This window comes from Protopterus annectens, chromosome 2.part1, assembly GCF_019279795.1.
Source record: "Protopterus annectens isolate FY-2018-M chromosome 2.part1, PAN1.0, whole genome shotgun sequence".
In the NCBI taxonomy this organism is placed as follows: Eukaryota; Metazoa; Chordata; order Ceratodontiformes; family Protopteridae; genus Protopterus; species Protopterus annectens.
In genome coordinates, this window is record NC_056729.1 from 1,170,678,601 (window position 1) to 1,170,699,792 (window position 21,192).

At 44.2% G+C, this 21,192-nt stretch overlaps 1 protein-coding gene across 1 annotated transcript in view; it reads left to right on the top strand.

The window, feature by feature from the left end:
* Window positions 1-21,192, top strand: part of LOC122794370 (large neutral amino acids transporter small subunit 2-like) — a 724,393-nt gene that overhangs the window by 380,097 nt on the left and 323,104 nt on the right. The gene's annotated exons all lie outside the window — the stretch shown is intronic.

Consider the following 21,192-nt stretch of genomic DNA (forward strand, 5'->3'; position numbering starts at 1 on the left):
ACATAAGGGCTGTAACAAACAGCTGCAGAAAAAGAAGTTATGTCTTACCATAACTTTCCATCTGTATTGTTGATCCTTGTTTAGTCATTACGTGTGGGTATCGGTTCCGACCTCGGAACCGAGCCGGCCATCTTCCAAGCTTGCGGCAGCTAAAAACTCTCGCGCTAAAACTCTTGCCCAGAATTCTCCTCTCCCTGTTACCTCAGATAGAGTTTGCAAGTCAAAAGAAGGTAGAGGCTACCCTCTGGTCAAATGACCTAACAGAACCAGATGGTGAGATCCACTAGAAGCCACAGGAGGGGGAAGGAGGGAGGTTCGTAATGACTGAATGAGGATCAACAATACAGATGGAACGGTATGGTAAGCCATAACTTTATCTGATATTGTTATTCCTCGTTCATTCTTACATGTGGGACAGAGTCCACAGCTACCTTTATTCCTGGGTGGCTCTCATGGAAGGACATTCCTGAGCACCATAGAACCAAAAGATGCTCTTCCCCTGGAGGCCAAATCTAATTTTTAATGATTGATGAAGGTATGAGGAGTAGCCCAAGTTGCAGCTACACAAATGTAATGTAAAGAGGCTCTGGCATGGAAGGCAGCAGAAGTTGCCACCGACCTTTTAGAATGAGCCTCTATGGTAGTAGGTAAAGGAATATTACGTTGCCTATAAATGAAGGTCACACAGTCTTTTAACCATTTAGCCGATGTGACCTTAGCAACAGCACATCCTAATCTAGGTCCATATTAGGCCAAAAGTAACTGGTCTGATTTACGCGAAGCCTTAGTCTTGTTCAAGTAGAAGCGAATTTGCCTGTGAATATCTAGGGTATGTAGGCAATACTCTCCTCTGTTTGAATGATTGGGGAAGAAAGCTGGCAATTCAGTGGTTTGATTAATGGACATTTCAGAAATCACTTTTGGCAGAAAGGAAGGATTAGTTCTCAATTACACTCTATCTCTATGAAAAATCAAATATGGTCTCTTGATGCATAAGGCTTGAAGCTCAGAGATACGTCTGGCAGAAGTAATGGTGACCAAAAACAAGGTTTTCCATGACAAATATTTGAGGTCACAAGAAGAAGCTGGTTTGTAAGGTGGCATTGTCAATGCTTGTAGGACTAATGACAGGTTCCATGGTTGAGTAGGCTCTCTAAAAGGGGTCTTAGATGATTCACGTGTGACTTAAGAGAAGAGTCTTGGACACCATCATGAAAATTAGATATTGCAGCCAAATGAACTCTAATGATAGGGGTAGATAGACCAGACTGAAATAGGATAGAAAATATTCCAGTACTATTGACACAGGTGCTGAAAAAGGATCTACTTGTTTTTCTTTCAGCCAAAAAGTAAATCTTTTCCACTTGCTGAGATATGTAGTTCTGGTGGAAGACGTATGAGAAGCAATAAGAATGTCACATACTGGCAAAGAAAGATCATTCTGCCTGGCAATCAAAGGAATTGGAGGAGCCAAGCTGTGAGGTTCAGGCTATTCAGGTTGGGGTAAATCAGATTCTGCGGATGGGAGATCAACCCCCGGGGTTGGATGAAGAATCCACGGTTGATCTAGCAGGTGAGGCCAAAGGGAAGGGAAACCAAATCTGACGAGACCAATATGGTGCTATGAGGATTACTTTGCTCTTCAACCGGCGGACTTTCTTCAGAAACTGGGGAATGGGGGGGAGAGGTGGAAATGCATAAAGCAGACCCCAAGGGCCATTCGTGGACTAGAGCATCCCTGGGTGACTTTCCCGGAGGGGGAATCAGGGTGAAATAGTTGCTGCATTTGTAGTTGGTCGGGGACGCAAAGAGGTTGCAGCAAGGAACACCCCAGCGGTTGAAGATCTCCACCACTATGAAGTGATTCAGGGACCACTCGTGAGGGTGTAGAATACACCTGCTGGGTCTGTCTGCTATCACTTTGGAACTCCCAGGAATGTGCGTTGCTAAAAGAAAGTGGTTGGTAGCCATTGCCATATCCTCATGGCCTCTCGACAGAGTAGGTAAGATTTGGTTCCACCTTGTTTGTTGATGTACCAGACCACCGCCATGTTGTCTGATTGTATCTCAATAGTCCCAGACGGCAGCAGGGGATGGAATACTTGCAATGCCAGAAGCACCGCCCTCAGCTCTAGAACATTTATATGCAGATGGGCCTCCATTTCGGACCAAGTACCTTGGACTGTCTGTCCCTGAAATAGCCCCCTACCCCATCAGGGAGGCATCCGTGGTCGCTGTAGCCTTGGGCTGTTGGGGAGGAGAAGGGGCGAGACCATTGTGATGGATTGTGCGCCATCCACCAATTTAGATCTTGTATGCACCTGTGAGTTACCCGAGTCTTGGCTAAAATAAGGTACTGAAAGGGATGCCGTTGTGTGAGCTATAGCCATTGTAGAAGCCTCATGTGGAACCTGGCCAGGGGGACAGTCGTAAGGGAGGCTGCCATGGAACCCAGCAACTGGAGAACAGAATGAGCTGTGGCTTTCTCCCTTAAAAGAATTGGAATCAGTTGCTGCTTTATCCTTTGAATTCTGTGCACTGGAATGGATGCCCTGCAATTCTTTGTATTCAAGATGATCCCTATGAATTCTGTGGACTGAGATGGGGTGAGATTGGATTTGTGCCAGTTTATGGTTATGCCTAGTCTTTCTGCAGTGAGGAGAGAGTATGCCAGGGCTTCTTCCAATAGATGTCTGGTGGGGCCGGAGATGAGCCAGTCGTCTAGGTATGGAAACACCTGGAATCCTTGTCACAAGTGAGCTGTGACAACTGCCATGCACTTTGTGAACACTCTGGGGGCTGTAGAGAGTCCGAAGGGCAGTACTCTGAACTGGTAATGACTGGCTCCCGCACAGAAGCGAAACAATCTTCTTGATGGTCTGTCCACTTTTATGTGGTAGTACACATCTGTTGAGGGAGTGGGACAAAGATCGAAGGGGATATTATAACATCTGGTTATTATCCATTGTACCCAAGAATCGGTGGTAATGGTTAGTCAGGCAGAAGGGTACAAAGAGAAACGACCCCCAACCACTTCCAGAGGAAAGCAGTTGGGCCGCTCTTCAAGAGTGCTGGTAGGAATGGCCAGGGAAAGAATCCCTGGAACCCTGGTTACACGGACCCTCTCTGCCCTGAAAGGGGCATCTTCCCTGAGAGTTTCCCCTCTGCCTCTAGGGAAGAAGTCAGCTTGTGTGTCACGGAAAGGACCTTGAGACTTTTTGTGCCATATCTCCTCACTCTTCTGGTTTCTGGAGAAAGTCCGTTGAGGGGAAGAATAACGGACACCCACAGCAGAAAGGGTCTTAACATCCTGTTCACATCTGGCGAGTGTACTTTTAACCTTGGGTCTGAACAACGATGAGACTTCGATGGGAGCGTTGAGAAAGGAAGCCTTGAAAGGTTCCGCAAAATTACACAAGTGCATCCAGGCATGTTGTCTCAAAACAATGCCTGAACCAGCCACTGTAGCTGCTCCTTCTGATGCGTGAGATATCAGGCGCTTAGAGGAGTTGGATATCGATTTGATGGTAGCTAGCTGAGAGGCCACTTTGTCACAGACCTCATCAGATACAGCTCCAGCCAAAGTTTCAGAGATCTCAGAAATTAAGTCTCTCTGAAGCCTGGTAAAATGTGCCATATAGTTCAGGGACCTGACTGCAAAGGTCGCTGATGCAAAAGTACACTTCCCTATTCTGTCCAAAGCCCGGGAATCTTTGTTGGGCGGATAGACAGTCTGGCTTTCTTCTTCCGCCAGGTCCTTTTTAGTTGCAGCTGCCACCACCAAAGCATCTACAGGAAGACATTTGGACTAAAGGGGATCACTAGTTGGAGGGGGCAAAATTTTATCTGGCCTCTGGGGAATGGCCTCAACGGTGTCAGGAGCCTTCCACGCATGCTGCACGACGAGCTGAACAAGTTCGGCAGGTGGAGTAACCCGGAGGTAGGGGGCCGGGCACAAAAGGCCTGCAGTAACACAGACTCTTCAGAGGTCAGGTTTGAGGGCTGCCAGTCACCTCTCTGTTTAAGGATTTCAAGGATATCACCAAAAGATACCTCAGAGGGTGGTCGAGGGGACCCTTCCCCATCATCAAAGTCTGTGTCTTCAGTAAGGGACTCCTCTGTGGAATCCATGTGCTTCTTCTTACACAAGCTCTTTTGATGATCTTCCTCAGAGGGAGAAGCTAGGGAAGACAACTCAGAAGGGGTCTCCTGTGGGAGTATGTCCTGAGGCCCTTGAGCCCAGTGTCTGCTAGGAGTGGCTTGTGTACATTGCAGTCCAGAGGAGGGTGGGGAGAGTGATAGCACAGGATCGCCAACCGACGCCAGAGCCTTCTCCATAAGCTGGAAGGCCAGTTCACCTGAAGAGGGATGGGGACCCAGGGCAGGGGTCACCCCTCGTCTAAGTGGCTCAGCCTGCCTACTCGGACTCCCTGGATGGCTGCGAAACGCCCAAGTATGTACGCCACAGCTTAAATCCTGGGCCATGACAAGACTCTCCTGCCACAAAGGCAACTGCGGCTCCTTAGTGAGGTCCATAAAGGGAACCGTAGTGGGGGAAGACTGTGCTATATCAAGGGGCTTCAAAGGCAATGAAGGAGGAGAATAAATAGGGTCTTTGGTAAAGGGTGATCACCTCCCGAGGAAGGATAGGTCCTGTGAGGCGGAATACCTTCGGCCCAAAGCACTTGATCCACAAGAAGCAACAGATCGTGTTCAGAGAGGCTTCTAGCGGATTTCATGGACATGGCTGAGGGAGAGTCAGGTCTATCCAAGGACTGAGAAAACTCAGTGCCCACCATGGAGGTGGTCTGCACTGAGAACAGCGGAGCTGTAATGGACTGAACTACTGGTGTCTGCACTGAGGAAATCATCAGAGCCGAAGGCGTGATCTGCACCAATTATGAGGTCGGTACCGAAGCGGTTGTTGGCGGTAAGGCCTGAGCTGAAAACATCAGTGACAAAAGCTGAATTATCGGTACCGAGAGGGTAATCTGTGCTGGGTAAGTTGTTGGAGCCAAAAAGGAAATGGACATCGAAACATCCATCGACGTCATAACAGTCTGCATCGACTGGACAATCTGTGCCATTAAGGGAGTGTGAATCGAGGAGCTCCTCGGTACCGACGCGGTATGGGGCACACTAGTCGGTGCAGAGGTAATAGATGGCTCCAGCCTCGGTGCCGAGGGTCTAGGCACAAAAAGCGCTGGAGCCGAAGAAGTCAAATCCAAACTGGAAAGCTTAGCTTTCTTGGGTCTCTGTTCCTGAGGGTCCACAACTGGGGATGAAGGAAGAGACTTGGCCTTTTTATGTCCATCACTCTTTCTTATGGGATCTTGGAGGGGTTGAAGCCTCCGACCCAGAAATAGCCTCTGAAAAAGGAGATTTAAGTAGCCCCTTCAATATTAATTTATTTTTTCTCTCAATTAACGTCCTGTTAGAGATTCTTACAAATCCCACAAGGCGGGTCAACTGTTAAATGAGGCACACCCAAGCAATAGAGACACACACAGGGAAGGTGCATCTGAAGTAGGTAATTTATGGCCACAATCTAAACATCTTTTAAACCCTGGGCTACCTTTATCTGTCATGTTAGTTAAGGAAAGAAAGAAAAAACAGAAAAATACTAGCAATGGTACAAGAAATACCCGAAGGTAAGAAGGAAAAGGAGTTTACCAACGATGGTAAAAAATAAATTTCCTCGCAGTAAAAAGAGAGGAAAGGAGTTGAAAAGGATTCAAAAAAGGGTAGTCGCTAAATGCGATAAGGTAAGAGATAACTGTCTAATAACTTTTTTTTGTGAAAAAAAGCTGTCTTAGAACTTAGTATGAAGAAAAGTACTGTACTTAGCTCAAGAGAAGTAGCTTGACACGACCGAATGGCGATGCGGCAAACAAAATCTGAGGTAATAGGGAGAGGGGAATTCTGGGTAAGAGTTTTAGCTCAAGAGTTTGTAGCTGACGCGAGCTTGGAAGATGGCCGGCTAGGTTCTGAAGTCGGAACCGAGACCCACACATAAGGAATGAACGAGGATTAACAATATCAGATCTGATGTTACAATATGTGTTCCTTTATTTTCTAATAACAACTGTGATACCACATTTAACCTGTGGTCACTGAAAGTATACAAGATCAGCAAAACCCTGCAGGGCGTATAACAAGCAGAAACAATACTGTTCCTTTCTTTTGTACTGAGTGCATTAGTGTTTGTCTGCAGTGCAGAAATTAAAGCAGTTAGAATTGAACAGAAGTCTTTGTGCATTACTGGGACTGAAACTATCATGAAACTCTGAATGTTAACATTAAGGCTTTTGCTTACATGGTACAAAGGGATAAAGTCCTGACTGTGGTCTACGTAATATGGAAGCAGTCAATGACCTAGAAGTGGGAACAGCTAAATAAGTGGCCACTGTCATATTCTTATCCTGGAGGGGTAGTCATCAGTTTGACTGCTGTGTAAAAAAAAAACTGCTTAAGAACAGACATCAGAGGTGCACAGTAGTTTGCTGGAAATGTGTGCTTTTCTTTGCAAATAACAGACTAATGCTCCAAGACCATCACTGCCTTTGTGTAAAAGCATAACAGGTCCCTGCTTCAGCAGATACGTAGGTCAGCCACAAAGGAGTGGGTTTTGCATGTCCGCTATTAGGGGATGGTGTTAAGCTTAAATAGAAAATCCTGTTGACATCTTGACTGCTTGATAGAGTGAATGGGTGTAGTGCATAGGGGCAAGCATGATGCATGTTGGATCATGTGAAAAAAGGCAATAGGAAAAAGTTCTGAGTAGGTGATGTTTTACACAAAACAAGTAATCCACAAACCACAATGTTTTATATACAGGTGGACCAGTACCAGCTTTATCACATTCATCTTCATCATCTGGCAGTTGATGTAGTGCTTTAAGGCTGTGAGCTGTAGTTCCCATGGCACAGGGTTTGATTCCCTTAGCCTTCATTTGCCTACTTTGTGACCCATGAGAGAGTCATTTAACCAAGCTGGGGGCAACTGACAATTTGGGCTAGGGTCCTCGGATGTCCCTGTGGATTGCAAGTCTATGAATTACCATTGTGGTTGCTGAATTTGCCTCCTCAGATCTCAAGACTATACATTTTTATTCATCTCTCTCTCGCAGAAAAAAAAACACATGCAACATTTTGGTAGTTATGTCAGCTATTTGCTGTCTTCAGTCCAGTATATTACTGTCTGTTTTGTTCTTCTTAGCTAAGGTGACAGAGTAGTAGTTCAAAGTCTAGTGATACGCAATTCTAAAGTTTGTCAGAAGTGAGAGAGTAACCAGGTGAGCATAGAGTTCACATAGTTTGCCAGACCTGGGCTGGCTCTATGGTAGAGAAGGATAAAGCCATAGTTATGACCCAGGTGACCTAGACACTACTGCTGTGTTGGAGAAGTCAGATGGGGGTGGGTGAGCAGTTGATGTAGGTCATCCATCCTTGAAAAGGGAAGGCAGCTTGATTCTTTACAAACCTAACAGCCAGAGGAGGTATCCTAGTAAACGTAGCACAAAAGCTAGTACTGAGTACTCACCAGTGCAGCACATTCACATGGTATAGCAGCCATTGGGTATGAGCAGAAGCCTGTATGCATACTTGCCTGCAAACCAGGATCTGCATTGTGGTAGTCCCTTCACATAGCTATGAGGGAATTGGGTGAATTGGGCTATATAAATAAGCCTGATGGTTATTTGGGAGATGGCACTTATTAATGACAGAAGTCATCAGAATAATGAGAAACACTGGTGGTAAGCAGGTAGTGGGGAGATAAAACACAAAAGCACCAAGAAAAAAAAGAAAAACAAAAAACAAATTGCCAGAACTGGGACTCCTAGGGGCTATATGAAGCTGGAAGCGGACACAATTTATGTTCATTTATTGAGAAAGACCCAGTGGTGTGTGACAGGAATTAATTCTTTCAGTGGTCACCAAATCAAGAGAAAAACAGATAAAAGATTAGAGCCAAGATCTGTGGACAGAGAATTACAGGCAGATGTAGATGATATGTGCATGTGTAGATGTAAATAGAGTTGGACAGAGAATGTAAAGATCTAGAACCCCCTGATATTTTTAAGGCCTTCTAATTCAGACTTTTTCCTGTGTTAGTACTATTCCTTGCATAATTTCCCAGAAATAGCAGACATGTCATGCAATATCAGCTGGAGATTTATTATGAAACATAAAAAAAAGAATACTGTATTTGAAGCTTGAATATTAAATCCTAAGAAACTGATTTTAAAGTAGCTGTAAATTGTTTTACTGTATGCATGAGGAATCATTGATTTTGTGGCTTGGAGGCTTTTTAATTGTGGAAGCATGGCAACACGTGATAGGGGGGTCTATTAATGCAGCAAAACACTCAGGTTGTGGCCAGCAGGGACTGCACGTGCCATATATTGGTACCGCAGGAAATTAAACGGAATGCTAACTAAATTCTGATGGATGGATTTTAGAGAGGGATATATGCTTTTCACTGCTGGCCAGTTGTGGGTTACTGTAACACAACAGGGAAAGGTGTGGGTAAGGTAATGCTTTAGCTAGCATGAATGTTGAAAAGTATGACACATATCACACAGGCCAGCACCATGCATTCAAATGCTTGAAGTTTCTGCATTAGGTAGGGGAGCTGGAAGCCATTGGTGAGTCTGGTTTCCAGTGCAGGAGTAGTTAGTTTTTAAAAGCAACAGCAATAACACAAAGACAGTGCAAATAAATGCTTGTTCAGTGCCGAGTGCTTGTGCATAGTAGTAAATAACAAGAATTTAAGGTATAAGACTGGGTGGGTGTGTATAAGCACATTTGCATGTACGCAAGTATTGCTCTGTACATATATATATTTATGTACAGACTAAAGGCATAGTGCAGGGTGGGAAGTATAATCAATAAAGCCAGAGAATGCCGATGTTGTTCTCGTGACGTTATTTAAGTGGTAATCATGTGTTATGTCCTTTATATATCTGACATATCTTAAAGTGAAGTTGTTAAAATTAGCTCAGAAAGCTTACTGTAAGTAAATTAAATGCTTCAGAGATGTTGCCAGAAGTTTTTACACCCACGTTATCATTTACCTCCTACTTAAACACATTAAACACAGAGGTAGTGTGATGCATTTTATTTGACCAACATAGGTTTTACAAGACTCCTAATCAGTATCTAGGATTACATAAAGTAAACTTAGTGTATTTCCTGACACAAGGCTCATGTGCACTTAAAGATCAGGTAGCTGTATTGTAAAACCTATTTCAGTCCAGTAAAAGATATTACTTTACTTCTGTACTTCAGTGTTTTTTTTCCACAGTGAACCATCTTATCATTTGTCTATTTTTTTCACTTCCTACTTAATTTCAGCATAACAAAATGTACTCAATGTGTGACAAAAAGGCTGGAAGCAACCAAACAAGAGTTTGTTTGCTTTTAGCAGTAATTTTAACCCTTTAAAATGAAGGTAAGTAAACAGTGAAAGGACAGTAAAATTTAATTTTGGAGTACCTTGTACTTCTTCTAGTGTAGTAGTCAATGTGCTTGACCCACTAGATTTGCTAATTTTTCAGTGTAATGACTAAGTAACACTTCGTACAATAATATACCTTGTCGTTCTACTTCTTACTAGAGTTGCTTTAAAAGCATTTTTATCCCATTTATTGAATTCAGATTTAACCTCCTTAACGGTTCTATTTGGGGTGGTTGTGTATTCCCAAATACTAAATGTATCATTCACTCTTACCTTCTCGTTATTTCTTTGGTGTTCTTTTCTGCCGTGTAGCTACTAAGAGGAGCTTGCCTGATGTTGTTAGTGTTTCACTGTTGCAGTCATCACATTTGGGATTATCCGTGCCAGGGTAGCCCTTGGCCGGCCCGAACACCAGAGACTTAGTATTTCTGCGTCAGTTGCTGCCGCTTGAGGACTGACGTCAAGTCATCAGTAGTATAAAGTAAAGGAGCTGACGCCATTACATCAGTCTTTCTTGCCATGGAGCCCAAAGCAGAAGCAGTTTGCATGCATGCTGGTCAGCCGCTACCTGAGTTTTCGTCTCCGAATTGAAGTTGAAGTCTTATAAAGCTAAGTACCCCATTAGGGATCCTTTTTTGTTTCACTAACCAATGTCAAAAAAAGTTAATTGTCTCGCCTGTGGAAAGCAAATACCACACTAAGACCATTCTTACTGCGTCACTTGTTTAGGCCCAGACCACGATGTCCCCCACTGTCGCTTCTGTGCTTTGTTCAGCGCCAGAACTATCTGTTATCGGGCCCTTATTGTAGCCAGATATTTTCGTTTACAGTCCTCGAATTCTGATATGGCTTTGGTAAGCCATCTGACTGCAGATCTTCCGAAAAAAAACAGACGGAGACAGACAGCACAGGTCCAAATCTACCGACGATGCTTCCGTTAAGCTAGTCATCAGTCGTACAGTACTCAGTGAGGCGCTTTTGCAGCCCCTGATGCACGCTTCAGTTGATTCACAGGCTGCTACCGAGACCCTTTTGGAGTCTGGTATGCCGCAAAACCCTTCTTCGACTAAGGATCCTGCAGTCGTCTCTACCTTGGATAGGTCTAGAACCTCTGAGCAGCACCGGCTTCTGAGGAAGTCCTTCGCACTACCGAATCTTGAAACAAACTGACATCTTCTTTTGGGACTACCGTTCTTTTAAAAACGTCCGAGTTTCTTAGGCCCAGGGCTCGAACCACACCCAAGAAACCAACGACCCACTCTCAGGCACCTGCTACCTTGCCTCAGTCTCAAATGCTTAAAATGGCAGAAGACTTTATCATGCTGATCAGGGGAAGCCACACTACCCCCTCAAAAAGGAAAAGAGATCTGCCCCCTGTAGTTCTGTCTGAACAAGAGTCAGGTGAATCTGATGCATCTGACTGTGAAGACATGCAACCCCTCTCCACTTATGAGGATTCTGATGCAGAGGACTCAATTCCTTCAGCCTCTCCCCCAGAGGATTTTTCCTTTGGGGAAACCCTGCATACTTTAAGGGAGCATTTCCAATGGGAGAGTCAGGACTGCCCTCTGTCTAAAAGCAGACTCAGGGAAATTCTAGATCTTCCGCAACACAGACCCTTGCCCCCCCCCCCTCCCAGTCCTGCATGTTGTGGGTGATGTTTCCCTTGAATCAGATGCATCAGGGTGGGAGGACGGCATAATGGTTAAGGTGTTTACCTTACGAACACAAGGTGCAGGGTTTGATTCTCACATGGGGTAATTGGCTAGGCTTGAAATGGCCCACAATGGTAGTTAGCCTAGTACTAATCTATGAACCTATGAACCTAATCCAGCTTGACTCTTGACGCCCTACCTCCTGTTCCCAGAAAACCAGACAGGTACTATAGAGTCCCTGACTCACACAAATATCTTTTTAAAAATCCAATAGCTGACCCTGAGGTCATTTCTCAAGGGCCAAAAGGGATTAAAGCAACCTCTGCTAAGAATCCCACCCCCTCAGACAGGGATTCCCGAGCATTGGACAGATGGGGTAAAAAGGTATACACACCAGCTACTCTTGCTATCAGGGCACTATAAATTGTCAGCTCCATATACTGAAATTTCAGCAGTATACCTTGGAACTCCTTAAACAAAAAATGTCTTCCTTTCCTGCCTGGGCAGAATCTGAAGATTTACAAGACTTAATGCATTCTGCAAGTCAAGTAACGAAACACACTTTGCACTATGGTTTTGACACCCTAGAAGCTTCTTGCAGGGCAGCAGTCACTGGATCTGTCATTAGAAGATATGCATGGTTTAAGGAACAACCCCTGCCAGACCATGTCAAATCTAAATTGTTGGATGTGCCCTTGCACAATAACATATTTGGCAGTAAGGCAGAAGAGGTCTTAAAAAAGATGGAAGAAAAAGCAAAATCTATGCAAACAGTTAAGGATTTCTTACAGGTCCAGCCCCCTAGGTTCAGCAGGCATTGTCCCAAGCACTGGTCCTTTCCTACTCGGAGTAAACCGGCCCAGCCTGGGCCCCGTGGAAACAGACTCCCCAGACAGTAGCCCCAGGGAATGCAGAGATCTAAGCAGTGGACTACCTCCACTTCAAAACCAGGGAGTTCTAAGCCGCCCCCTTATGGTAAGAAGTCACAATAACTCACCTCCTCCAACCCCCCTTCTGCCCACCTTCATTTACCCCCTAGGAGGAGAAAACTCATTTCACTCGAGCACCTGGGCCACCATTTCCAAGGACCATTGGGTTCTGAACATTGTGTCTCAGGGTTACAAATTTTCCTTCCATACACTTCCAACACCAAAAAGGGTTCCCAGATCTACCACCAAATCAGTGGGCAGAGGCTCAAAGGCAAATCCTTTCCCTGCTCTCTTTGAGAGCAGTAGAGCACATTCCTGCAGAACAGATAGGCCAAGGCTTTTACTTCAGACTTTTTCTGGTGCCCAGAAGAGGGCACCTGGCACCCCAGCTGCGATCTATCCATTCTGAACACCTTCTTGGTGATCCCAAAATTCTCACCCTCCAGCAGCTTCTACCCATGCTCTCCAAGGATGCTTGGCTAGCCACTCTAGATATAAAAGAGGCCTACCTCCTCATTCCTATCAGTGATTCATGCAGGAAGTATCTCCGCTTCAGGGCAGTATCTCAACACTTTCAGTTCTCTGTGCTTCACTTTGGCTTATCTACTGCTCACAGAGTTTTCACAAAATGTCTGGCTCCGGCCATTGCCTTTTCCAGACAAAGAAATATTCAAATTTACCCATACTTAGATGACTGTCTTGTTCAGGCAGACAGCCAGGAAAAGATTCTCAAGCACCTGGCCTTTGTAAAGACCTATTGCTAACATCCCTAGGGTACACAATCGAATGAAAAGAAATTCAAACAGGTGCCCACCCTATGGCTAATCTTCCTGGGAGCAAGTCTGGACACAGCATCCCAGGTGGCATACCTTACACCAGAGAAACAAACTTTCCTGGCAGCCTCCTTCTCTCAACTAGCCAACAGGCCCCAGCTATCTGCAAGGAAGATCTTGCAAGCTCTGGGATTCATGGCATCTTGACTACTGCTCATTCCATTTGCCAGACTGCATATGAGGAAACTTCAGTGGTACCTAAAGAGCCTTTGGTGTCAACACTCTCAAGACCTGGAAACTTTTCTACCTGTAATTCCTTGCCACAGAAAGGATTTTCTTTGGCGGACAACAGCATGCTCCCACAACAAGGGACTGCACTTCTCCTCACCCCCTGCCACCAAGACCCTCACCACAGATGCATCAGACTATGCTTGGGGTGCACACCTGGACGGCAGGTGCATACATGGCCACTGGAGCCCACCACAAATCCCTCTGCACATCAATCAAAAAAGATGATGGCTGTGCAGAACGCCTTGATAGCTTTCAACCCCCTTCTCTCTCCAGGGGTTCTCCTGATCAAAACAAACAGCATCACTGTGATGTGGTACATCAGAGAGCAGGGAGGGACTCACTCCTACCCTCTATACCGGCTGGCCATGACCCTTTGGCTCACAGCCTCTTCCATGCAACTACACCTGTCAACACAATTCCTACCAGGCTCTCTCAACTCTCTGGCAGACCAATTAAGCAGAAACCTTCTGGACCTACACGAGTGGCAACTCAACAGAAGTACCTTCACCCTCATAACTCACAAGTGGGGAACCCCGAAGGTCGACCTCTTTGCCTCCCACACCAACCATTAGCTCAGCAAATTCTGCACCAGGGAGCATCACTGCATGGCTTGGAAAGTGGATACCCTGTCCTTCCCCTGGGTCAGTCTATCATTCTATGCCTTTCCTCCCCTACCTCTCATCCCCAGGGTACTGTTCAAAATAAGGGAGGAAAAACCAAGGACCATTCTTATAGCTCCAGACTGGCCCTGAAAACACTGGTACCCCTTGCTGTGCGGCCTGTCCCCGCTGCCTCCATGGCATCTTTCTCAGATTCCAAACCTCCTGACCCAGAGGGAAGGGGAATTCGTGGATCCCCAATTGCAGGCACTCAATTTGGCAGCTTGGCTTATTCCCTAACCTCAAACCAATCTGCCATCCTCCGTAAACAGGTTCAAGATATTATCCGTGAGGCCAGACGTCCTAGCACCAGAAAGTCTTATGCTGACAAATGGAAAAGGTTCTACACCTGGATCCAGGCTAAGGGAGTCAGTACGGCACAGCCCTCCCTCCCTCTCATCCTAGATTACTTAGCTGACATACTGCACAGTGGCCTGTCTTTTTCCTCTGTTAAAATTCATGCCTCTGCTGTCTCTGCTCATTTTCCCACTGAGCAGCCCCTTTTCTCACACCCCTTGATCAAACCATTCTTAAGAGGGGATAGCAACTTGAGGTCACCCAGAAGAGCACCAACCCCAGCTTGGGACCTTAACTTTGTGTTGGAAAAGCTCACCCTGCCCCCTTCAATCCAGCTTCTTCTGCAGAGCTAAAATTTCTCTCCTGAAAGACAGCTTTCCTTCTGGCCATCACTTCATCCAGAAGAGTGTCTGAGCTGCAAGCAGTCATGGCTGTGGAGCCCTTCATCATCTTCCATGCTGACAAGGTATCCCTCAGGACTAACCCTTCCTTCATGCCCAAGGTGGTGTCCAATGTGGCGCTCAACCAATCCATTCATTTGCCCACCTTTTTTCATAATCCCCAGAACAAGGGGGAAAGGATCCTGCACTCTCTAGATGTGCACAGACAGCTCAGATTCTATCTAGACAGGACTAAATTCTTCAGAAAGTCCGATTAATTGCTGGTTAACTTTGCTACAGGGGCAGAAGGCAAAGCCATCTCCAAACAAACCATTTCCAAATGGATAGCACACTGCATCCATTTCTGCTACAAACAACACTGAAAGCCTCCCCCCAAGGGAGTCAGGACTCACTCCACCAGAGCAGCCTCCACCTCTGCAGCTTCCCTCAGATGAGTACCCACCAAGGACATCCTGGAGGCTGCCACCTGAACATCTGTTCACACTTTTACCAAACATTACCACCTGCCTCTCTTCTCCAAATCCAGGGCAGAGTTTGCCTTTGCAGGGCATCCTAGGCAACCCCTAGTTTCCTTGACTGCCTCCACTCATTTCCTCAGTTTTGGGAATCAGCCCAAATGTGATGACTGCAACAGTGAAACATGAAGAACATAATACACTTGTGTACACTTACCATAAATGTAGATGTTCGAGTGTATTCACTGTTGAAGTTTTGGTTTCCCTCCCTCCATCCCTCTTTTTTCTTCTGTTTTCTTAAAAGGGACGTATTGGAATTTACTTTCTACTGGTGGGGTTCTTCCACCAGAACCTGGCTCCTACTTGGGGGCTCCTGGCAGGTTAGGGTGAGAAAAACTGATGTAATGGCGTTGACTGCCTTCCTTTATACTACTGACGACCTGATGTCAGCCCTGAAGCGACAGCAACCGACGCATAAATACTAAGCCTTTGGTATTCGGGTCGGCCAAGAGCTACCCTGGCAGGGATACCCAAATATGATGACTGCAACAGTGAATACACTTGAACATCTACATTTATGGGAAGTGTACACAACTGTACTTTTCAGGTCTAGTCCAAAAAATAAATTCAGAAAACTTCCTGTTGGCCATAGTCGCAGATAGATATATCTAGGCTATCCAAAACTGATCCAAACCATCTCTTCATTTCTGTAGTACACTTCCCAAAATTGCTGTTCCAGGCACAAACTCCCCCTGCATCAAGAAGCCAATTTCTTTGATCGCTAGGGTCATGTCTTTATTTTATAATGTTCTACATGAACAGTAAAACTTGTTACCGGCATTGCTTAAAAGAACCTCTACCTAAAAGACATACCCACAATTTCTTTACAGTAGTATTTGCAGTGCAGTTTACAAAACATCATTTTTAGCACATCATATGACTGTATTATTTACAGTAGTAATTACACGACATCAGTTTTGACACATCCTAGGGTGGGAATTACCACACTATGCTACACTACCGATAAACGTAGTTGCAGATGTGCATGTCTTAAAACATGCATACAAGTAACAGTCTTATTACATAACTAAAAAGTCCATCATGGGGCATAGTAATGCTGAATTCCCATGCTAATTTTCTTATTTTGTCAAGCTAGCCTTGATATCATAAACAGAGAGCACACAAGTCATGGTTACTTCCAACATTACATGCAGTGTAACATGATTTACTGCTTGCTTAGTTTATTCTGCCATAATTTCTATTCTGAATCTCATCAACCACCCCACAAATCATAGTACGTGCTGCACCACTGATAAAGCTTTTGTGTAGCATCCTAAGGTAGCACACAAAGCTGAATCGTCATATTATGTAATGCAAAATCGTGATGGTACTTACAGTGAATAGATTCCACAGGTGCTGAGCTCATCCTCAGGATATTTAAACACTTATGGGGGTAATACGTCTAGGTTTAAAATCCCACTAAGGATGATATCCTAGTATTCTGTGAACCCTCCTAATGTACAGACAGCTAGTAAGATTGAATGTCATGTACTGTATACATTTCTGTAGGGGGCAGAAAAGTGTTGAGATTAGGCTGGAAGAAAATGTTCAGTTTCAAAATGTAGGGTCAGGGTAAGAGGGCGGACTTGGAAAATGTATGTATACATTAGTCAACACAGCAATCTGCATTCAGTTGTACCAGTCTTTGTGAACAATCTATTCACAGCCCATTTCAGTGGCTTCATTATCTTACCTCCTGATCTAAACTCCATATGAAATAATCAAAAAATCAAACTATAAGAGTCTTTCAGAGATACTGACTCCCCCTCCCCCCCACACACAGACAAACTGATCTATGAATACACTACCTCTGAGGTTCCACTAACATGAAGAAATAATCCCTTTTCTCTCTGCCATGCAATGGGTTATTGTATTTTGAGATGGGAAGAAAGTTAAAGATAAAGGTCTGGAAGTACTGCTACACAGAGAGGGTGATAGAATCCCGGATTAGTTTGTGCAAGTAATTTGGTTTCTGATGTGGACAGAGCAGTTATTACCCTTAGTTAATGCCTCCTTTTCTCAGTGAATGAAAATAGTTATGGACCTCAGCCATTGTACCCCCTTTTGTTTTTATTTAGGCTGGAAAAGGAAGGTGTGGACCCTTGCTAAACGAAGTAGCTTATTGCCATTTTTAATATTGGGAAGGGGGATGATATACTTTGCCATAATTTCTCTTTGACTTTGAGTCAGTGTGGCATATGCATTAATAATGTCTGCTTGCTGTCTGTCTCATTCTTAATAGCTAAGAGAGATGCTGGCTTGCCTAGTGTCTGATTGGCCATCATAGTCTCTGCGAGCTTGCTTTAAATATCTGAAATAGAGGTAGGAACCCTATATTAAATTATGCCTCCTTCCTGTATTTTGAGAAGTTGATCAGAGCTGTAGCACCAGAGGTTGTATTTCACCGTTGAGCTATGCTCATATTAAGGATCTGGTAGTGTAAGTGAAAGTGAAAATATGCTTTTGTGTGGGGAGCAGTTGTATTTTGGCATTGATAGTAATGGCAAACTCACAATGTTAACATGAGTACATCTTGAGAGCAAGATAAGTACATGTATTCATAGTACAATGGCTCAGAGGAAATGACCATACAATGACTGCTCATTACTATTCAGAAATGACCACACTGATTGGACAGGCCAACCAGTGTGCCCATTGTAAATAATAGCATATACGAACATAGAAAAGTCTGGCCACTGAAGTACTATTAAGGGGCCAGACTTTCTATTGGTATATGCTGAGGGACAGAGCAAAATACGAGAAAAAAATCAGGAACATTCTATAAAACTAAGCAAAGCAATCAGAATTGTATCTGATTTTTCTTGTAATTCTGCATTATCCCTCAAAATCTTGGCAGTTAAAAAAAAAAATTACAAAAAAAACAGCAATGGAGATTGATTCTTCTCTGATGCTTCGCCTACACTGTACTGCTGTACATACCTCTCAGACTCTTAGCAGAAGAAATCTGGACAAAGCCAAAAAATATCGCGTGGACAAAGCTTCAAAAATAGGGACACATTTTAAATATTGCTCTTATAAACTTAGAAAGTTGCTACAACAAAAGGTGTTGTATTAGCATTGATTTTCTGAATGTTATGAAGTCTGAAGCTTAAATGTCTGTCATTTAGTAACTTTAATCCTCAATGGTTTGCAAGAAAACCACACATTTTTTGAGGAACAGATCAAAAACATGAGGCAAAATTCTGTACAGTTGAGAGATATGCTTGATATACTCTGCAAGTTGCAAGTCCCATACGCATGCACAATACATCAGTAAATAAGGCAAAAAATAGAGGAAAAATTATAGCGCTGTTACACAAAAGCGTTCTTTAAAAAAGGTAAGCACGTTCTTTCTTAAATGATTATGTATTCTGGCAGTATTCCACTTCAGTGTGTGGGTATATCAGGATTTGCCCATGGTTGGCTTTGTTTGATATCTTGGACTTCTCCCTCGTGATCAAACCACACCAGCTGTGGGTAAATTCTGATATACCCATACCCAATCGTGTGGATTATTTTTTAATTAAATTAATCACACCATGTGAATGGTTTAATTCCTGTTGAGCAAGCGTCCATTTTTATGAAGAAAGGGGAAAGATGTCCCCTGAAATGCAATACGTAGACATGAGGTCAAACATTATAGGTTTTAAACAAATATTAATGGATTAGTCCTTGTTTTGCCATCGGTAAGACATTCTCCACTATAACTAGAACTTTTCCAGCATTTTTAGATATTGTTTAGATCCCCATGAAGTAATCCAGGTTTGCACAGCTGTAAACAAAATGATGCATTACAGTGTAATTTAGTGCAGCCGGTGAAGGCTGGAATACATGTACATCTCTTGACTTGTTGTGATGAGGAGGGAAACTGAGTGGTCTTTATCTTGTCAGTATGTTTCTTTTTCACGAAGTGTAAATGAGCCTTCATTGCTTATTCTTTGATTGGGAAATGTGACTTCATGCTAGTGCTGTGACTACATAGATAGGGGTTCCATCCGCCACCTAGATTTCGTTGTTGCGTTGTGTTGTCAGGGCAGTCTTTTGTTTGTTTCAGGTGGCAAACTGGAACATGTAAAGTGTGACAATTAAAAGACAGCTAGTCTAATCAACTTATTTCCTTTCTTGCACCTTGTCAGTAGAAGTACACAAGGCCTTAAAATTCTGAGCCCTCTTATTATAATAGGAAAATAACAGGTCTGTCTTCCATTTACACTTATTTTCTGAAGTAAAAATTGAGTGTGCCTTTTTTGCTTCAGTCTTTAAAAAATAAAATGGAACAAAAATTTTCTGGATATCACCAAGAAGTGGTTGTTAATGGCTTAATTTTTGCAAGGTATGTGGCTTACCATTGTGATATATACATTGTGTGTGTGTGTGTGTGTGTGTGTGTGTGTGTGTATATGTATATATATATACATATATATATATATGTATGTGTGTGTATATATGGAAACACTTTATAAACTTGAAATCCTGAAATATCAAATTTCAGAATCTCGAGCCTATAAAGTCGAACAAACGGAAATCGTAAACCCGGAAATGTCAAATCCACGGTACGGATAGCGCGTTAGGTGAGTGGTGTTTATTTTAGGGATGTTCATCGTGTTACGCTGCTGCAGTCATTACATTTGGGTTATCCTGCCATCAGGTGGTTCCCCAGTCGGCCTGAGTTCCAAAGTCTTGGTCCGGCGTCGGTTGCTGTCGCCTCCTACCTGACGTCAGTGCGACAGGGGTATATAAGATGCAGCCGACGCCATTTTCTTCAGTCTTTCTTGCCGCGCGGTGCCCGAAGCAGAAGCAGTTCGCAAGTGCCGGTTGGCCGACTCCTGAGATTTTCTTTCCGAATCCAGAACCAAAGTCTTCTACAAAGCTAAGTACCCCATTGGGGAAACTTTTTCTTGCCTCAGACTGATGTCAGTAAAAGTTAAAAACTGTATTTCTTGTGGGAAGCAAATACCTCAAAAGGATTTCCACTCCTATTGTATTCCATGCCTAGGCCCAGACCACAACGTCACTGGTTGTCTGTTTTGTGCTAGGTTTAACAAGCGCACTATTAAACGTCGGTTTGATTTTGCCCGACATTATTTTGGCAGAAAATTCAGTTACACCATGCCGTCGGAACTTCCGACGACCGGAATACATAAAAAGCGCAAGGACAAGGACAGGCAACCGAGGCCCAAAACTGATGATGAGGCCTCTTCTAGGCCGGTCACTAGTTCTCCGGTTTTCAGCGAGGCACCTACGCAGCCCCTGACGACCGCTTCCACAGAACCACAGACCGCCTCTGACTCCCATGTGGAGCTGACTGGGCCTTCGGATGCTCTAGGTTTTCAGATTACCAAAACTAACCCTTCAGAGGGAACTGAAGTAGCTGAGCAATCTACAGCTTCAGAGGGTGTTTTCAGACCTACCCAGTTAACCATTAAACCCTCTGCTAAGTCTAAGCCCCCCTTAAAAACAAAGAAACAGACACAGCATTCTCCAGGACAGGCTTCCATGCCTAAGAAACAAATGCTAAAATTGGCCGAAGACCTAATCACCCTGATCAGGGGGTCCCATCCCCCTCCTGATAAAAGGCCCAGACAGGATGCAGACTATGAATCTTCCAACCAGGTGTCCATTTCCTCAGATTCATCCTTAGACCTAGGATATTTTTTACCCCCTTATGAGGATCCTGATGCTGAGGAATCAATTCCATCAGCCTGTCTGCCTGAGGACTACTCCTTTGGGGGAGACCTTACATACCATGAGGGAGCATTTCCATTGGGAAGGCCAGGATTACTCAGAATCCAAGAAAAGGCTCATAGACTTCCTTTTATTGCCTCAACACAGACCCCTTGCTATTCCGCCAGTGTTAGATATTGTGGATGATGTGTACACTGAATCCAGCTTAAACCCTGACTCCTTACCCCCAGCCCCAGTTAAACCGGATAGATACTACAGAGTCCCTGACTCTCACAAATTTCTGTACAAAAGCCCTGTTGCTGACCCTGAAACTATTTCTCAGGGACCCAAAGGGATTAAGGCCTCATCAGCAAAAAACCCAGTTCCCACTGACAGAGATTCCAGAGCATTAGACAGATGGGGAAAGAAAGTATATACATCTGCAACTCTAGCAATGAGAGCCTTGAATTGCCAGTTTCACATGCTAAAATATCAGCAATATTTGATGTCTCACTTGAAACAAAAGATGCTTCCAGAATCAGATCCTCC